A 21,627-nucleotide genomic window follows, 5' to 3' on the forward strand; every position below is an offset into this window, starting at 1 on the left:
AGTGTTATTCACTGGGGAAACGGACAGCACTCGGACCGATGTTATTCACTGGGAAAACGGACAGCACTCGGACCGATGTTATTCATTGGGGAAACGGACAGCACTCGGACCGATGTTATTCACTGGGGAAACAGGCAGCACTCGGACCGATGTTATTCACTGGGGAAACGGACAGCACTCGGACCAGTGTTATTCACTGGGGAAACGGACAGCACTCGGACCGATGTTATTCACTGGGGAAACGGACAGCACTCGGACCGATGTTATTCATTGGGGAAACGGACAGCACTCGGACCGATGTTATTCACTGGGAAAACGGACAGCACTCGGACCGATGTTATTCACTGGGGAAACGGACAGCACTCGGACCGATGTTATTCATTGGGGAAACGGACAGCACTCGGACCGATGTTATTCACTGGGGAAATGGACAGCACTCGGACCGATGTTATTCACTGGGAAAACGGACAGCACTCGGACCAGTGTTATTCACTGGGGAAACGGACAGCACTCGGACCGATGTTATTCACTGGGGAAACGGACAGCACTCGGACCGATGTTATTCATTGGGGAAACGGACAGCACTCGGACCGATGTTATTCACTGGGGAAACAGGCAGCACTCGGACCGATGTTATTCACTGGGGAAACGGACAGCACTCGGACCAGTGTTATTCACTGGGGAAACGGACAGCACTCGGACCGATGTTATTCACTGGGGAAACGGACAGCACTCGGACCGATGTTATTCATTGGGGAAACGGACAGCACTCGGACCGATGTTATTCACTGGGAAAACGGACAGCACTCGGACCGATGTTATTCACTGGGGAAACGGACAGCACTCGGACCGATGTTATTCATTGGGGAAACGGACAGCACTCGGACCGATGTTATTCACTGGGGAAATGGACAGCACTCGGACCGATGTTATTCACTGGGAAAACGGACAGCACTCGGACCAGTGTTATTCACTGGGGAAACGGACAGCACTCGGACCGATGTTATTCACTGGGGAAACGGACAGCACTCGGACCGATGTTATTCATTGGGGAAACGGACAGCACTCGGACCGATGTAATTCACTGGGAAAACGGACAGCACTCGGACCGATGTAATTCACTGGGAAAACGGACAGCACTCGGACCGATGTTATTCATTGGGGAAACAGACAGCACTCGGACTGATGTTATTCATTGGGGAAACGGACAGCACTCGGACCAGTGTTATTCACTGGGGAAACAGACAGCACTCGGACCGATGTAATTCACTGGGGAAACGGACAGCACTCGGACCGATGTTATTCATTGGGGAAACGGACAGCACTCGGACCGATGTTATTCACTGGGGAAACAGACAGCACTCGGACCGATGTTATTCACTGGGGAAACGGACAGCACTCGGACCAATGTTATTCACTGGGGAAAGAGACAGCACTCGGACCGATGTTATTCACTGGGGAAATGGACAGCACTCGGACCGATGTTATTCACTGGGGAAAAGGACAGCACTCGGACCGATGTTATTCACTGGGGAAACAGACAGCACTCGGACCAGTGTTATTCACTGGGGAAAAGGACAGCACTCGGACCGATGTTATTCACTGGGGAAATGGACAGCACTCGGACCGATGTTATTCACTGGGGAAACGGACAGCACTCGGACCGATATTATTCACTGGGGAAACGGACAGCACTCGGACCGATATTATTCACTGGGGAAACGGACAGCACTCGGACCGATATTATTCACTGGGGAAACGGACAGCACTCAGACCGATGTTATTCACTGGGGAAATGGACAGCACTCGGACCGATGTAATTCACTGGGAAAACGGACAGCACTCGGACCGATGTTATTCATTGGGGAAACGGACAGCACTCGGACCGATGTTATTCACTGGGGAAATGGACAGCACTTGGACCGATGTTATTCACTGGGGAAACAGACAGCACTCGGACCGATGTTATTCACTGGGGAAACAGGCAGCACTCGGACCGATGTTATTCACTGGGGAAATGGACAGCACTCGGACCGATGTTATTCATTGGGGAAACGGACAGCACTCGGACCGATGTTATTCACTGAGGAAATGGACAGCACTCGGACCGATGTTATTCACTGGGGAAATGGACAGCACTCGGACCGATGTTATTCACTGGGGAAACGGACAGCACTCGGACCAGTGTTATTCACTGGGGAAACAGACAGCACTCGGACCGATGTTATTCACTGGGGAAACAGACAGCACTCGGACCGATGTTATTCACTGGGGAAATGGACAGCACTCGGACCGATGTTATTCACTGGGGAAAAAGACAGCACTCGGACCGATGTTATTCACTGGGGAAATGGACAGCACTCGGACCGATGTTATTCACTGGGGAAACGGACAGCACTCGGACCGATATTATTCACTGGGGAAACGGACAGCACTCGGACCGATATTATTCACTGGGGAAACGGACAGCACTCGGACCGATATTATTCACTGGGGAAACGGACAGCACTCGGACCGATATTATTCACTGGGGAAACGGACAGCACTCAGACCGATGTTATTCACTGGGGAAATGGACAGCACTCGGACCGATGTAATTCACTGGGAAAACGGACAGCACTCGGACCGATGTTATTCATTGGGGAAACGGACAGCACTCGGACCAGTGTTATTCACTGGGGAAACAGACAGCACTCGGACCGATGTTATTCACTGTGGAAACAGGCAGCACTCGGACCGATGTTATTCACTGGGGAGACAGACAGCACTCGGACCGATGTTATTCACTGGGGAAATGGACAGCACTCGGACCGATGTTATTCACTGGGGAAAAAGACAGCACTCGGACCGATGTTATTCACTGGGGAAATGGACAGCACTCGGACCGATGTTATTCACTGGGGAAAAAGACAGCACTCGGACCGATGTTATTCACTGGGGAAATGGACAGCACTCGGACCGATGTTATTCACTGGGGAAACGGACAGCACTCGGACCGATATTATTCACTGGGGAAACGGACAGCACTCGGACCGATATTATTCACTGGGGAAATGGACAGCACTCGGACCGATATTATTCACTGGGGAAACGGACAGCACTCGGACCGATATTATTCACTGGGGAAACGGACAGCACTCAGACCGATGTTATTCACTGGGGAAATGGACAGCACTCGGACCGATGTAATTCACTGGGAAAACGGACAGCACTCGGACCGATGTTATTCACTGGGGAAATGGACAGCACTCGGACCGATGTTATTCATTGGGGAAACGGACAGCACTCGGACCGATGTTATTCACTGAGGAAATGGACAGCACTCGGACCGATGTTATTCACTGGGGAAATGGACAGCACTCGGACCGATGTTATTCATTGGGGAAACGGACAGCACTCGGACCAGTGTTATTCACTGGGGAAACAGACAGCACTCGGACCGATGTTATTCACTGTGGAAACAGGCAGCACTCGGACCGATGTTATTCACTGGGGAGACAGACAGCACTCGGACCGATGTTATTCACTGGGGAAATGGACAGCACTCGGACCGATGTTATTCACTGGGGAAATGGACAGCACTCGGACCGATGTTATTCACTGGGGAAACGGACAGCACTCGGACCGATGTTATTCACTGGGGAAATGGACAGCACTCGGACCGATGTTATTCACTGGGGAAACGGACAGCACTCGGACCAGTGTTATTCACTGGGGAAACAGACAGCACTCGGACCGATGTTATTCACTGGGGAAACAGACAGCACTCGGACCGATGTTATTCACTGGGGAAATGGACAGCACTCGGACCGATGTTATTCACTGGGGAAAAAGACAGCACTCGGACCGATGTTATTCACTGGGGAAATGGACAGCACTCGGACCAGTGTTATTCATTGGGGAAACGGACAGCACTCGGACCGATGTTATTCACTGGGGAAACAGACAGCACTCGGACCGATGTTATTCACTGGGGAAACGGACAGCACTCGGACCGATGTTATTCACTGGGGAAAAAGACAGCACTCGGACCGATGTTATTCACTGGGGAAATGGACAGCACTCGGACCAGTGTTATTCATTGGGGAAACGGACAGCACTCGGACCGATGTTATTCACTGGGGAAACAGACAGCACTCGGACCAGTGTTATTCACTGGGGAAACAGACAGCACTCGGACCAGTGTTATTCACTGGGGAAACAGGCAGCACTCGGACCGATGTTATTGACTGGGGAAATGGACAGCACTCGGACCGATGTTATTCAATATCGCTGCAGATGAGCCATTTTTATCACTGAGCAAATCCGTATGTGAAAAAAAAATCTCCACTCGCAGAAGTATCTTTCATAAGTCAAAAGACACTCAACCATTCAAGTCTGTCGGTGCATAAAAAAAAATCAGATCCCATATGGAGCCACAGTATAACATCCGATTTTCATGATGCATTGCAGTTCTGTAACATAGGAAACTGTAAATGGTCGTGTAAATGATTAACAGCTGCTGTATAAAAAACAGATTTCATATGAATGACAAGTGAGAAAAAGAAATTCTCACGTTTTTTGCATGAAACTGATTTTTTATAGGCTCATGTGAACCTACTCTGAAAGACACGAGCCAATCTGCCATGACACGTACAGTGCATCCATCCTGCACTCATGCCCTTTACGAAATAGCATCGTAGGGTCCAAGGAGAAGACAATTGATGTTCCTCACTTTTGCAAATGGAAAATATATTAAATTATTGTCTTATTTCAGCCTCCAGATTTCATAAACCTGAAAGGTGAATATGAGGAGGATTCCGTTACATTTCACTCTTTCCATTACATAAATCAGTGTGAAGTACGGAAGCTATGACATTGATGTCATTGGCCATTTTTATGGATTTTGCCGCTCACTAGTAGAGGAGGCTCAGAGGTCATGCAGGTTGTTTTATAGCATTGGAAGCTTTCTGCTAAGTCGTGGTACGAGAATCTAATCATAAACTGTGGTGCACGGCTCCTCTGGTGGAACAATTCAATAGTGATCAGACTGAGGGCAAGAGTTATGGTATCCAAGTCTAATCACTGCTTATCGGTCTCCAGAGATATTGTATCATCCACAAGGAGATTCAAAGCTAATAGAACTATCGTGTGTCCAAGAATCATTCCAGAATTTACAATTGGGAATTTAAGAGGTCATAAAGGGATTTTATATAAGTTAGAAACTGCCCTCCGTTCAACTGGTGAAAAGCCAACTGTGGGAAGTCAGGTCACATGCCAACCAGGAGAACGCAATCATATCATGGGATGACCAGAAGAACTCCAGCAAGTAAAGTGCCGACCAATAAATCGTGTCATGTGTCTGATGGAAAAGCTCAATCATATGATATCCCATCCAGGAGAACCCAATCACATCATGAATCAACCAGGAAAGATCAATCATTTCTTGTAACTCCCCGTAGGAGTTGTGATGAATAACTCTACTCTGAATGGTCTCCAGTGGTAAGTGGGGACCCCAAAGTTCAGTGCTGGGTCAAGTATTATTCCACTTTATCATTAAGGATATTGAAAATGGGATTTATAGAGTTGCAGGCTGGCTTGGATAAACTGAGTATTTTGGCGTCCGTGAGGTGGAAGAGGTGCAATGTGGAGTAATGTAACATTCTACACATCATATCAGCACTAATAATATGAGGCCAATATATGTTCTAGGTGGAGAAAACAAGGAGAGTCACTTGTAGGGAAGGATCTGAGTGGACTTGTAGACCACAGACTAAATAACAGCACAATGTCAATCAGCGGCTTCTAAGGCCAGCAGAATATTGTTAATAAAGTAGCCATGGACTATTGTATTAACACATAGCAATAGAAATGTGCACATCTGGAATAAGGAATTTAGTTCTGGGCATTAGTTCACGGCAAGTAGGCTCAGGAGTTTACAAAAGGTACGAAGAAGAGCAACAAAACTGATAAGGGGCATGGAGTTATGTGGAAGGACATGATTAACTTGTACAAGTTCATAAATAACCAATACAAAAAGTATGAACAAAAGGTGTTTCAAGTAAAAGCCCTCAAAAGAAAAAAGAGATGCTCCTTTTTGCATGCAGAAATAAAGTTTCAATCTCCAGAGGAGACTGGGCTTCTTTACCAGAAGAACTATTAATCTGTGGAATAGTTCAGCTGAATGGCTGGTCACAGCGGGAACCAGTGATGGTTTCATACAAGGTGTGGATGCTTTTTTAGGAGAAGATAACATAAATGTAAGTAAATGTATAAAGTTGTTTTCTGAATGTTTGGTCCCGTAGATTGACAATTTTGGTGAAGAGGGAATGATTAGCTGATTTGGCGGGGCAGACTGGATTATGCATGTGCCCTTTCTTTGTCTTTTCCCATAACTTGGTTGAACCTGATGGACATACATGCCAACCCAGAGAATGCAATCGTGTCAAGAGAACACAATCTTAACACTTGCCACCCAGTAAAACCATTGTGATACCAGAAGACCTAAATAATATCATGTGCCAACCAGGAGAACCAGAAGACATTAATCATGCCATGTGCCAACCAGAAGACCTGAATTATGTCATGTGCCAACCAGGAAGACCAGAAGACCTAAATTATACCAAGTGCAAAACAGGAGAACTCAATCATATCAAGTGCCAACCAGAAGACCTGAATTATGTCATGTGCCAACCAGGAAAACCAGAAGACCTAAATCATACCATGTGCCAACCAGGAGAACCAGAAGACCTAAACCATACCATGTGCCAACCTGGAGAACCAGAAGACCTAAATCATACCATGTGCCAACCAGGAGAACCAGAAGACCTAAATCATATCATGTGCCAACCAGGAGAACTAGAAGACATTAATCATACCATGTGCCAACCAGAAGACCTAAATCATATCATGTGCCAACCAGGAGAACCAGAAGACATTAATCATACCATGTGCCAACCAGAAGACCTAAATTATACCATGTGCCAACGAGAAGACCTAAATCATATCATGTGCAAAACAGGAGAACTCAATCATGTCAAGTGCCAACCAGAAGACCTGAATTATATAATGTGCCAACCAGGAGAACCAGAAGACCTAAATCATACCATGTGCCAACCAGAAGAACCAGAAGACCTAAATCATACCATGTGCCAACCAGAAGAACCAGAAGACCTAAAATCATACCATGTTCCAACCAGGAGACCTAAATCATATCATGTGCCAACCAGGAGAACCAGAAGACATTAATCATACCATGTGCCAACCAGAAGACCTAAATTATATCATGTGCCAAACAGGAGAACTCAATCATGTCATGTGCCAACCAGAAGACCTAAATCATATCATCTGCCAACCAGAAGATGGAAATCATATAATGTGCCAACCAGAAGACCTAAATCATATCGTGTCAACCAGGAAAACTCAATCATGACACTTGCGAATCAGGAGAACTGTATTTCGATACCTGCCATCCATATGGACTCAATCATGTAATATACCACCTAGTGGAACTAAATCATGTCATGTACCAACCAGGAGAACTTCATTGTGACACTTTCCAACCTGAAGAGCTCAATCATGTCCTGTTTTTACCAGTAGATCTTAATCATGTAAAGTACCATTCTGTAAAACAAATCATGTCCTGTGCCAAACAGAATCTACCTCAAGATGGAAATGTAACGAGAGATTTTTACCCCATCGACTTAGGCTTCCTTTGCTGTTATTTTAGAGGTTTGGTTTCAATCCCCCTTTGCAAATTGTTTCAGATTGAATTGTAAAAAGAACACTGTCTTAGGCCTTCTTCACACGTGCGTTTTTTTATATTTATATGCGGTCCATTTTTTAAAGACTGCAAATACGGACATACGCACACCCATAGAATTCAATGGTGGTTCAAACATGTCGGGTTTTTCATACTGACCGTGTGTCATCAGGGTGACACGTACCGGTGCCTGGGAAGAAATGGGGTTAGTAATGGGGGTGTCTTATAGAAGCCTCTCCATTACTAAACCCTGGGTTTGATGCCATAAAACAGCTGAGATCAACCCCACAATCATTACTCCACTTGCCACCACATCAGGGCAAGTAGGAAGAGTCGAGCAAAGTGCCAGAATTGGCACAATAGATGCGTCTTTTCTGGGGTGACTGATGGCTGCTATTTTTAGGCTGGGGGACAATATCCATGGCCCCTTACTACTCTGAGAATACCAGACTGCAGCCGTCTGCTTTAGCAAGGCTGGTTGTCAAAAATGGGGGTGACCTCACACTGTTTCTTTAAGTTATTTAAATCATTAAAAAAAGCAGTGTGGGGACCCCTCTATTCTTGGTAACCAGCCATGAGAAAGCTGACAGTTGAGGGTTGCAGCCCACAGCTGTCAATTTTGCCTGTGCTGGTTATCAAGAATAGAGGGGCTACATGTCATTTTTTTTTAAATGTATTTTTAGCACAGGTGCCGGCTGATGAATACTCCCATCAAGGGTGACTGCTCTTGCTGTTATCAGTGACAGCAGGCGTAGGCTAATGGGAGTAGTACTTACTCATCACATGTCACATCAACATGTGGGACCGGAGGTAACCTTTTTACCGCTGCTAACAGCTGAGTTGCTGCCTCGCGCTGTCATCTGACAGTGTGAGAACCGGAGCTCTCTGACCAGCGGTAATGATCTTTCCGCCGATCAGAGTCACCGGTGTTTCTCACGCTGTCATGCGTATGGCAGCATGGGGAACATCCGATGTTTGGAGTGCTGAACCCGAACAGTAACACGGACTTCCTGGAGAAGTCCGTGTTCGGGGTCCAAGCCCAAACACTAGGTGTTGGTACGGATCCTAAACTGTTCTGGTTCACCCTTATTTATCCAGGACCTCTAGTTCCCAGACATAACACACCCTGTTATATGGATGCACATTGCATCATAAATGCTGTAAAACTAGTCCACTTGGTGTCTAGCAATATATCCAGTAACCAAATGCTACACACCCCTCTCTTCTGCTTATCCCCCTCCTTTAACCTTTGCACTGCTGGCGCTCGGTTTCATCAGGTGAAGTGATTTCTGTACATGGCGCCATTCTGTGCAGTGACATACATCATTTTCCCATGCAGCGTCTCACAATCCTCTCCTGGACGTCTGCAGAAACAAGAGATATCTAAACACGCAGCATCTATATTTAATGTCATCGGCAAGAATACACAATCATGAAATCCCAATGATTCATAGTTGTTCACTTTTTCCATCTTTCCACAAGCCCAAAGTGGCATGTATACATCACCATGGTCGTCAAAGGTTGTTGTTCACCCACGGCGGCCAATATAACCCCAACAGCAGGACCAAAGCACAGGCAGCAGGATTAGAGGGCGGGCAGCAGGACCAGAGCATGGGCCGCAAGATCAGAGCATGGGCATCATGACCAGAGCGCAGGCAACAGGACCAGAGCATGGGCAGCAGGACCAGAGGGCGGGCAGCAGAACCAGAGGACTGGCAGCAGGACCAGAGCATTGGCAGCAGGACCAGTAGGTGGGCAGCAGGACCAGAGGACTGGCAGCAGGACAAGAGCAAGGGCAGCAGGAACAGAGGGTGAGCAGCAGGACCAGAGCAAGGGCCACAAGATCAGAGCATAGGCAGCAGGACCAGAGCGCAGGCTGCAGGATCAGAGCATGGGTAGCAGGACCACAGCACAGGCAGCAGGACCAGAGCATGGGTAGCAGGATCAGAGCGGGGGCTGCAGGACCAGAGCACAGGCACCAGTACCAGAGCATGGGCAGCAGGACCAGAGTATAGGCAGCAGGAGCAGATGACTAGTGGCAGGACCAGAGCATCGGCAGCAGGACCAGAGCATGGGCAGCAGGATCAGAGGGCAGGCAGCAGGACCAGAGCGCAGGCAGCAGTACCAGAGCACGGGCAGCAGGATCAGAGGGCAGGCAGCAGGACCAGAGCGCAGGCAGCAGGACCAGAGCACGGGCGACAACTATCTGTAACTGCTCTTCACAATGCTCCCAGCTATTCATATCACCAGGAATATTCTGGAATGAGGAAGAAACATTGCAGGTGGGTCAAGGTCTTATCTGTTGTCATGTTCTGGGTAATTTCCACGTCACTCAGTATTTATGATCCATACCGATCTCTATCAGGTTACGATGATTTTATAACTTTAGATATCTACGGCGGGGTCAACAGTTTCCTTATCAAGGTCACATAGAAAAATGGGATTCTTCTACGCAGAAATCAACTTCTCAAATCACTGTTTCTTTATTCTGCAGCATATATCAGTCATTCATAGTAACACTGCAAAGAGGAATTCCAGCAGAACAGTGAGTGCAGCTCTGGGGTATAATACAGGATGTAACTCAGGATCAGTAATGTAATGTATGTACACAGTGACTGCACCAGCAGAATAGTGAGTGCAGCTCTGGAGTATAATACAGGAGGTAACTCAGGATCAGTAATGTAATGTATGTACACAGTGACTGCACCAGCAGAATAGTGAGTGCAGCTCTGGGGTATAATACAGGATGTAACTCAGGATCAGTAATGTATGTACACAGTGACTGCACCAGCAGAATGGTGAGTGCAGCTCTGGAGTATAATACAGGATGTAACTGAGGATCAGTAATGTAATGTATGTACACATTGACTGCACTAGCAGAATAGTGAGTGCAGATCTGCAGTATAATACAGGAGGTAACTCAGGATCAGTAATGTAATGTATGTACACAGTGACTGCACCAGCAGAATAGTGAGTGCAGCTCTGGAGTATAATACAGGATGTAACTCAGGATCAGTAATGTATGTACACAGTGACTGCACCAGCAGAATAGTGAGTGCAGATCTGGAGTATAATACAGGATGTAACTCAGGATCAGTAATGTAATGTATGTACACAGTGACTGCACCAGCAGAATAGTGAGTGCAGCTCTGGAGTATAATACAGGATGTAACTCAGGATCAGTAATGTAATGTATGTACACAGTGACTGCACCAGCAGAATAGTGAGCGCAGCTCTGGGGTATAATACAGGATATAACTGAGGATCAGTATAGGATCAGTAAAATAGTGATTCAAGCACTGGAGAATAATACAGGAAGTAACCCAATATCACCACATAATAAAAATGTAATGTAAGTGCAACAGACGCTAAGTTAAATTTTAGAAAGTTTGTATCACTGTCTATAAAGAATGGGCGAAGGAGTCTTTAAACTTTAAACTTTTTTCAGTGTCCACATAAAAACATGTTTTGCTCAATTTTAAAACAGTTTTTGTTCTATTTCATAAGAATTTATGAATCTTTCCAAAATACGAAACAAGCACAACATAAATATGGTAAATTGAGTTAAGACTCCTTGCAGGTAGCCGGATACATAGTGTTCCCTGTCTGGTAGACTGACATCGATCTGGATCTTAGAGAAGCCGACTTTGATTCATGTTCTATTTAAGAGAAGTATTAGGTAGCAGATATTTATCCGGACCTACAAAGGATGTTGTATCGGTTCAAACTTCCCTTCATGTTGTAAGAGGGACAACATCCAGAACCCAAAATTAGGTTCACATGAGCCCCTGCCAAGTGCCTAATGCCAGTGGCATATGCCAGGAGTGAAGCAACATCCTTGTTTTTCATCTATTTTTGTAATAAAAGAAATGTATTTTTACTTGGTAAAATATTGCTAGAAATTCTAAAATCCTCTTCAAGTGGTAAAATAGAGGATTGCAACAAAACAGAATTTTTCTATTTGATAATTAAAAACCAGATGTGACCGCTCTTACAGTACAGAGCTCTATAGTGTGACCGCTCTTACAGTAGAGACTCCACAGTGTGACCGCTCTTACAGTACAGAGCTCTATAGTGTGACCGCTCTTACAGTAGAGACTCCACAGTGTGACCGCTCTTACAGTACAGAGCTCTATAGTGTGACCGCTCTTACAGTAGAGACTCCACAGTGTGACCGCTCTTACAGTAGAGACTCCACAGTGTGACCGCTCTTACAGTAGAGACTCCACAGTATGACCGCTCTTAGAGTAGAGACTCCACAGTATGACCGCTCTTACAGTACAGACTCCACAGTGTGACCGCTCTTACAGTACAGACTCCACAGTGTGACCGCTCTTACAGTACAGACTCCACAGTGTGACCGCTCTTACAGTAGAGACTTCACAGTGTGACTGCTCTTACAGTAGAGACTTCACAGTGTGACTGCTCTTACAGTAGAGACTTCACAGTGTGACCGCTCTTACAGTAGAGACTCCACAGTGTGACCGCTCTTAGAGTAGAGACTCCACAGTATGACCGCTCTTACAGTACAGACTCCACAGTGTGACCGCTCTTACAGTACAGAGCTCTACAGTGTGACCGCTCTTACAGTAGAGACTTCACAGTATGACCGCTCTTACAGTACAGACTCCACAGTGTGACCGCTCTTACAGTAGAGACTTCACAGTGTGACTGCTCTTACAGTAGAGACTTCACAGTGTGACTGCTCTTACAGTAGAGACTTCACAGTGTGACTGCTCTTACAGTAGAGACTTCACAGTGTGACCGCTCTTACAGTAGAGACTCCACAGTGTGACCGCTCTTAGAGTAGAGACTCCACAGTATGACCGCTCTTACAGTACAGACTCCACAGTGTGACCGCTCTTACAGTACAGAGCTCTACAGTGTGACCGCTCTTACAGTAGAGACTTCACAGTGTGACTGCTCTTACAGTAGAGACTTCACAGTGTGACTGCTCTTACAGTAGAGACTTCACAGTGTGACTGCTCTTACAGTAGAGACTTCACAGTGTGACTGCTCTTACAGTAGAGACTTCACAGTGTGACCGCTCTTACAGTAGAGACTCCACAGTGTGACCGCTCTTAGAGTAGAGACTCCACAGTATGACCGCTCTTACAGTACAGACTCCACAGTGTGACCGCTCTTACAGTACAGAGCTCTACAGTGTGACCGCTCTTACAGTAGAGACTTCACAGTGTGACTGCTCTTACAGTAGAGACTTCACAGTGTGACTGCTCTTACAGTAGAGACTTCACAGTGTGACTGCTCTTACAGTAGAGACTTCACAGTGTGACCGCTCTTACAGTAGAGACTCCACAGTGTGACTGCTCTTACAGAACAGACTCCACAGTGTGACCGCTCTTACAGTACAGAGCTCTATAGTGTGACCGCTCTTACAGTACAGAGCTCTATAGTGTGACCGCTCTTACAGTAGAGACTCCACAGTGTGACCGCTCTTACAGTAGAGACTCCACAGTGTGACCGCTCTTACAGTAGAGACTCCACAGTATGACCGCTCTTAGAGTAGAGACTCCACAGTATGACCGCTCTTACAGTACAGACTCCACAGTGTGACCGCTCTTACAGTACAGACTCCACAGTGTGACCGCTCTTACAGTACAGACTCCACAGTGTGACCGCTCTTACAGTAGAGACTTCACAGTGTGACTGCTCTTACAGTAGAGACTTCACAGTGTGACTGCTCTTACAGTAGAGACTTCACAGTGTGACCGCTCTTACAGTAGAGACTCCACAGTGTGACCGCTCTTAGAGTAGAGACTCCACAGTATGACCGCTCTTACAGTACAGACTCCACAGTGTGACCGCTCTTACAGTACAGAGCTCTACAGTGTGACCGCTCTTACAGTAGAGACTTCACAGTATGACCGCTCTTACAGTACAGACTCCACAGTGTGACCGCTCTTACAGTAGAGACTTCACAGTGTGACTGCTCTTACAGTAGAGACTTCACAGTGTGACTGCTCTTACAGTAGAGACTTCACAGTGTGACTGCTCTTACAGTAGAGACTTCACAGTGTGACCGCTCTTACAGTAGAGACTCCACAGTGTGACCGCTCTTAGAGTAGAGACTCCACAGTATGACCGCTCTTACAGTACAGACTCCACAGTGTGACCGCTCTTACAGTACAGAGCTCTACAGTGTGACCGCTCTTACAGTAGAGACTTCACAGTGTGACTGCTCTTACAGTAGAGACTTCACAGTGTGACTGCTCTTACAGTAGAGACTTCACAGTGTGACTGCTCTTACAGTAGAGACTTCACAGTGTGACTGCTCTTACAGTAGAGACTTCACAGTGTGACCGCTCTTACAGTAGAGACTCCACAGTGTGACCGCTCTTAGAGTAGAGACTCCACAGTATGACCGCTCTTACAGTACAGACTCCACAGTGTGACCGCTCTTACAGTACAGAGCTCTACAGTGTGACCGCTCTTACAGTAGAGACTTCACAGTGTGACTGCTCTTACAGTAGAGACTTCACAGTGTGACTGCTCTTACAGTAGAGACTTCACAGTGTGACTGCTCTTACAGTAGAGACTTCACAGTGTGACCGCTCTTACAGTAGAGACTCCACAGTGTGACTGGTCTTACAGAACAGACTCCACAGTGTGACCGCTCTTACAGTACAGAGCTCTATAGTGTGACCGCTCTTACAGTACAGAGCTCTATAGTGTGACCGCTCTTACAGTAGAGACTTCACAGTGTGACCGCTCTTACAGTAGAGACTCCACAGTGTGACCACTCTTAGAGTAGAGACTCCACAGTGTGACCGCTCTTACAGTACAGACTCCACAGTGTGACCGCTCTTACAGTACAGACTCCACAGTGTGACCGCTCTTACAGTATAGAGCTCTATAGTGTGACCGCTCTTACAGTACAGAGCTCTATAGTGTGACCGCTCTTACAGTACAGAGCTCTATAGTGTGACCGCTCTTACAGTAGAGACTTTACAGTGTGACCGCTCTTACAATAGAGACTCCACAGTGTGACCACTCTTAGAGTAGAGACTCCACAGTGTGACCGCTCTTACAGTACAGACTCCACAGTGTGACCGCTCTTACAGTACAGACTCCACAGTGTGACCGCTATTACAGTACAGACTTCACGGTGTGACCGCTCTTACAGTAAGCATCACCAAACCAGGGATTCAAGCTTCAGGAGGCTAATTTGCATATTCCAGGTGCCTTCTGGGAGAAGCGAAGTCTCCCTAAGCTAGAAGATCGTTGGGTACAGCCGGGACCAGCTGCTTCGAAAGCATCACCAAACCAGGGATTCAAGCTTCAGGAGGCTAATTTGCATATTCCAGGTGCCTTCTGGGAGAAGCGAAGTCTCCCTAAGCTAGAAGATCGTTGGGTACAGCCGGGACCAGCTGCTTCGAAAGCATCACCAAACCAGGGATTCAAGCTTCAGGAGGCTAATTTGCATATTCCAGGTGCCTTCTGGGAGAAGCGAAGTCTCCCTAAGCTAGAAGATCGTTGGGTACAGCCGGGACCAGCTGCTTCGAAAGCATCACCAAACCAGGGATTCAAGCTTCAGGAGGCTAATTTGCATATTCCAGGTGCCTTCTGGGAGAAGCGAAGTCTCCCTAAGCTAGAAGATCGTTGGGTACAGCCGGGACCAGCTGCTTCGAAAGCATCACCAAACCAGGGATTCAAGCTTCAGGAGGCTAATTTGCATATTCCAGGTGCCTTCTGGGAGAAGCGAAGTCTCCCTAAGCTAGAAGATCGTTGGGTACAGCCGGGACCAGCTGCTTCGAAAGCATCACCAAACCAGGGATTCAAGCTTCAGGAGGCTAATTTGCATATTCCAGGTGCCTTCTGGGAGAAGCGAAGTCTCCCTAAGCTAGAAGATCGTTGGGTACAGCCGGGACCAGCTGCTTCGAAAGCATCACCAAACCAGGGATTCAAGCTTCAGGAGGCTAATTTGCATATTCCAGGTGCCTTCTGGGAGAAGCGAAGTCTCCCTAAGCTAGAAGATCGTTGGGTACAGCCGGGACCAGCTGCTTCGAAAGCATCACCAAACCAGGGATTCAAGCTTCAGGAGGCTAATTTGCATATTCCAGGTGCCTTCTGGGAGAAGCGAAGTCTCCCTAAGCTAGAAGATCGTTGGGTACAGCCGGGACCAGCTGCTTCGAAAGCATCACCAAACCAGGGATTCAAGCTTCAGGAGGCTAATTTGCATATTCCAGGTGCCTTCTGGGAGAAGCGAAGTCTCCCTAAGCTAGAAGATCGTTGGGTACAGCCGGGACCAGCTGCTTCGAAAGCATCACCAAACCAGGGATTCAAGCTTCAGGAGGCTAATTTGCATATTCCAGGTGCCTTCTGGGAGAAGCGAAGTCTCCCTAAGCTAGAAGATCGTTGGGTACAGCCGGGACCAGCTGCTTCGAAAGCATCACCAAACCAGGGATTCAAGCTTCAGGAGGCTAATTTGCATATTCCAGGTGCCTTCTGGGAGAAGCGAAGTCTCCCTAAGCTAGAAGATCGTTGGGTACAGCCGGGACCAGCTGCTTCGAAAGCATCACCAAACCAGGGATTCAAGCTTCAGGAGGCTAATTTGCATATTCCAGGTGCCTTCTGGGAGAAGCGAAGTCTCCCTAAGCTAGAAGATCGTTGGGTACAGCCGGGACCAGCTGCTTCGAAAGCATCACCAAACCAGGGATTCAAGCTTCAGGAGGCTAATTTGCATATTCCAGGTGCCTTCTGGGAGAAGCGAAGTCTCCCTAAGCTAGAAGATCGTTGGGTACAGCCGGGACCAGCTGCTTCGAAAGCATCACCAAACCAGGGATTCAAGCTTCAGGAGGCTAATTTGCATATTCCAGGTGCCTTCTGGGAGAAGCGAAGTCTCCCTAAGCTAGAAGATCGTTGGGTACAGCCGGGACCAGCTGCTTCGAAAGCATCACCAAACCAGGGATTCAAGCTTCAGGAGGCTAATTTGCATATTCCAGGTGCCTTCTGGGAGAAGCGAAGTCTCCCTAAGCTAGAAGATCGTTGGGTACAGCCGGGACCAGCTGCTTCGAAAGCATCACCAAACCAGGGATTCAAGCTTCAGGAGGCTAATTTGCATATTCCAGGTGCCTTCTGGGAGAAGCGAAGTCTCCCTAAGCTAGAAGATCGTTGGGTACAGCCGGGACCAGCTGCTTCGAAAGCATCACCAAACCAGGGATTCAAGCTTCAGGAGGCTAATTTGCATATTCCAGGTGCCTTCTGGGAGAAGCGAAGTCTCCCTAAGCTAGAAGATCGTTGGGTACAGCCGGGACCAGCTGCTTCGAAAGCATCACCAAACCAGGGATTCAAGCTTCAGGAGGCTAATTTGCATATTCCAGGTGCCTTCTGGGAGAAGCGAAGTCTCCCTAAGCTAGAAGATCGTTGGGTACAGCCGGGACCAGCTGCTTCGAAAGCATCACCAAACCAGGGATTCAAGCTTCAGGAGGCTAATTTGCATATTCCAGGTGCCTTCTGGGAGAAGCGAAGTCTCCCTAAGCTAGAAGATCGTTGGGTACAGCCGGGACCAGCTGCTTCGAAAGCATCACCAAACCAGGGATTCAAGCTTCAGGAGGCTAATTTGCATATTCCAGGTGCCTTCTGGGAGAAGCGAAGTCTCCCTAAGCTAGAAGATCGTTGGGTACAGCCGGGACCAGCTGCTTCGAAAGCATCACCAAACCAGGGATTCAAGCTTCAGGAGGCTAATTTGCATATTCCAGGTGCCTTCTTGGGAGAAGCGAAGTCTCCCTAAGCTAGAAGATCGTTGGGTACAGCCGGGACCAGCTGCTTCGAAAGCATCACCAAACCAGGGATTCAAGCTTCAGGAGGCTAATTTGCATATTCCAGGTGCCTTCTGGGAGAAGCGAAGTCTCCCTAAGCTAGAAGATCGTTGGGTACAGCCGGGACCAGCTGCTTCGAAAGCATCACCAAACCAGGGATTCAAGCTTCAGGAGGCTAATTTGCATATTCCAGGTGCCTTCTGGGAGAAGCGAAGTCTCCCTAAGCTAGAAGATCGTTGGGTACAGCCGGGACCAGCTGCTTCGAAAGCATCACCAAACCAGGGATTCAAGCTTCAGGAGGCTAATTTGCATATTCCAGGTGCCTTCTGGGAGAAGCGAAGTCTCCCTAAGCTAGAAGATCGTTGGGTACAGCCGGGACCAGCTGCTTCGAAAGCATCACCAAACCAGGGATTCAAGCTTCAGGAGGCTAATTTGCATATTCCAGGTGCCTTCTGGGAGAAGCGAAGTCTCCCTAAGCTAGAAGATCGTTGGGTACAGCCGGGACCAGCTGCTTCGAAAGCATCACCAAACCAGGGATTCAAGCTTCAGGAGGCTAATTTGCATATTCCAGGTGCCTTCTGGGAGAAGCGAAGTCTCCCTAAGCTAGAAGATCGTTGGGTACAGCCGGGACCAGCTGCTTCGAAAGCATCACCAAACCAGGGATTCAAGCTTCAGGAGGCTAATTTGCATATTCCAGGTGCCTTCTGGGAGAAGCGAAGTCTCCCTAAGCTAGAAGATCGTTGGGTACAGCCGGGACCAGCTGCTTCGAAAGCATCACCAAACCAGGGATTCAAGCTTCAGGAGGCTAATTTGCATATTCCAGGTGCCTTCTGGGAGAAGCGAAGTCTCCCTAAGCTAGAAGATCGTTGGGTACAGCCGGGACCAGCTGCTTCGAAAGCATCACCAAACCAGGGATTCAAGCTTCAGGAGGCTAATTTGCATATTCCAGGTGCCTTCTGGGAGAAGCGAAGTCTCCCTAAGCTAGAAGATCGTTGGGTACAGCCGGGACCAGCTGCTTCGAAAGCATCACCAAACCAGGGATTCAAGCTTCAGGAGGCTAATTTGCATATTCCAGGTGCCTTCTGGGAGAAGCGAAGTCTCCCTAAGCTAGAAGATCGTTGGGTACAGCCGGGACCAGCTGCTTCGAAAGCATCACCAAACCAGGGATTCAAGCTTCAGGAGGCTAATTTGCATATTCCAGGTGCCTTCTGGGAGAAGCGAAGTCTCCCTAAGCTAGAAGATCGTTGGGTACAGCCGGGACCAGCTGCTTCGAAAGCATCACCAAACCAGGGATTCAAGCTTCAGGAGGCTAATTTGCATATTCCAGGTGCCTTCTGGGAGAAGCGAAGTCTCCCTAAGCTAGAAGATCGTTGGGTACAGCCGGGACCAGCTGCTTCGAAAGCATCACCAAACCAGGGATTCAAGCTTCAGGAGGCTAATTTGCATATTCCAGGTGCCTTCTGGGAGAAGCGAAGTCTCCCTAAGCTAGAAGATCGTTGGGTACAGCCGGGACCAGCTGCTTCGAAAGCATCACCAAACCAGGGATTCAAGCTTCAGGAGGCTAATTTGCATATTCCAGGTGCCTTCTGGGAGAAGCGAAGTCTCCCTAAGCTAGAAGATCGTTGGGTACAGCCGGGACCAGCTGCTTCGAAAGCATCACCAAACCAGGGATTCAAGCTTCAGGAGGCTAATTTGCATATTCCAGGTGCCTTCTGGGAGAAGCGAAGTCTCCCTAAGCTAGAAGATCGTTGGGTACAGCCGGGACCAGCTGCTTCGAAAGCATCACCAAACCAGGGATTCAAGCTTCAGGAGGCTAATTTGCATATTCCAGGTGCCTTCTGGGAGAAGCGAAGTCTCCCTAAGCTAGAAGATCGTTGGGTACAGCCGGGACCAGCTGCTTCGAAAGCATCACCAAACCAGGGATTCAAGCTTCAGGAGGCTAATTTGCATATTCCAGGTGCCTTCTGGGAGAAGCGAAGTCTCCCTAAGCTAGAAGATCGTTGGGTACAGCCGGGACCAGCTGCTTCGAAAGCATCACCAAACCAGGGATTCAAGCTTCAGGAGGCTAATTTGCATATTCCAGGTGCCTTCTGGGAGAAGCGAAGTCTCCCTAAGCTAGAAGATCGTTGGGTACAGCCGGGACCAGCTGCTTCGAAAGCATCACCAAACCAGGGATTCAAGCTTCAGGAGGCTAATTTGCATATTCCAGGTGCCTTCTGGGAGAAGCGAAGTCTCCCTAAGCTAGAAGATCGTTGGGTACAGCCGGGACCAGCTGCTTCGAAAGCATCACCAAACCAGGGATTCAAGCTTCAGGAGGCTAATTTGCATATTCCAGGTGCCTTCTGGGAGAAGCGAAGTCTCCCTAAGCTAGAAGATCGTTGGGTACAGCCGGGACCAGCTGCTTCGAAAGCATCACCAAACCAGGGATTCAAGCTTCAGGAGGCTAATTTGCATATTCCAGGTGCCTTCTGGGAGAAGCGAAGTCTCCCTAAGCTAGAAGATCGTTGGGTACAGCCGGGACCAGCTGCTTCGAAAGCATCACCAAACCAGGGATTCAAGCTTCAGGAGGCTAATTTGCATATTCCAGAATTTTTGCCTGTAGGACATTATTGCAAGAGAGCTTGGCTGAGTAGATTACACAAGAAGGAAAACACACAGCAAGTCAGCAGGATCTAGGAGCAACATGGCAGATGTGACAACCTACATGGTGAGCTGCAGCATGTGCTACATGTTCACAGATCGACCAGAAGAAGAATCCAATTTCACCTGTCAGAAGTGTAGACTAGTGGCCCTTTTAGAAGAAAAGGTGCGGGGTCTGGAAGAAAGAATAGCAACTTTGAAACTCATCAAAGAGAATGAAGACTTTCTAGACAGAACAGAAGCATCTCTACTGGTCACAGAAGGTGCAAAAAGTGTCAGAGAACCTCCAAAAGCAGATGAGTGGAAGCATGTGACCAAAAGAAGCAAGAAGACCATGGAGAAATCACCAACCACACAACTGAAGAACCGATATCAAATCTTTGTAGAGGATGAAGATGGCACACCTAAGAATGAAGCAATACCAGCAAGCAAAAAAGAAAAGGGCACACAGCAACAAGTGACAGCAAAAAGTACAGCCAAGAAGCAACGAAGAGTGGTGGTGGTGGGAGACTCACTACTGAGAGGCACCGAAGCAGCCATCTGCAGACCGGACATAACTGCAAGAGAAGTATGCTGCCTTCCAGGTGCGATGATCAAGGATGTGACAGATAGGATACCAAAGCTCTTCAGCTCCAAGGACGTCCACCCATTTCTTCTGATACATGTTGGCACCAATGACACGGCAAGGAAGGACCTACCGACAATCTGCAAGGACTTTGAAGAGTTGGGGAAGAAAGTAAAGGAACTGGATGCACAGGTAGTTTTTTCTTCTATCCTTCCAGTAGACGGGCATGGCACCAGGAGATGGAACAGGATCCTTGATGCAAACAACTGGCTAAGACGATGGTGCAGACAACAAGGATTTGGATTCCTGGACCACGGTGTGAATTACTGGTATGATGGACTCCTCGCCAGAGACGGACTACACCTCAACAAACCTGGGAAACACACATTCGCCAGAAGACTCGCTACACTCATCAGGAGGGCGTTAAACTAGAAGAAGAGGGGACGGGAAGAAAAACATTAGACTCGAACAAAGACGACCCAGGAAAACATACTCAGAAGGGAGGTAAGAACATTTCTAAAACAATCCACAGTGAGGAGATTGGAACAAAACAAAATCCTCTAAACTGCATGCTCGCAAACGCCAGAAGCCTGACAAACAAGATGGAAGAACTAGAAGCAGAAATATCTACAGGTAACTTTGACATAGTGGGAATAACCGAGACATGGTTAGATGAAAGCTATGACTGGGCAGTTAACTTACAGGGTTACAGTCTGTTTAGAAAGGATCGTAAAAATCGGAGAGGAGGAGGGGTTTGTCTCTATGTAAAGTCTTGTCTAAAGTCCACTTTAAGGGAGGATATTAGCGAAGGGAATGAGGATGTCGAGTCCATATGGGTTGAAATTCATGGAGGGAAAAATGGTAACAAAATTCTCATTGGGGTCTGTTACAAACCCCCAAAT

This window comes from Ranitomeya imitator, chromosome 7 (genome assembly GCF_032444005.1).
Source record: "Ranitomeya imitator isolate aRanImi1 chromosome 7, aRanImi1.pri, whole genome shotgun sequence".
Classification (NCBI taxonomy): domain Eukaryota; kingdom Metazoa; phylum Chordata; class Amphibia; order Anura; family Dendrobatidae; genus Ranitomeya; species Ranitomeya imitator.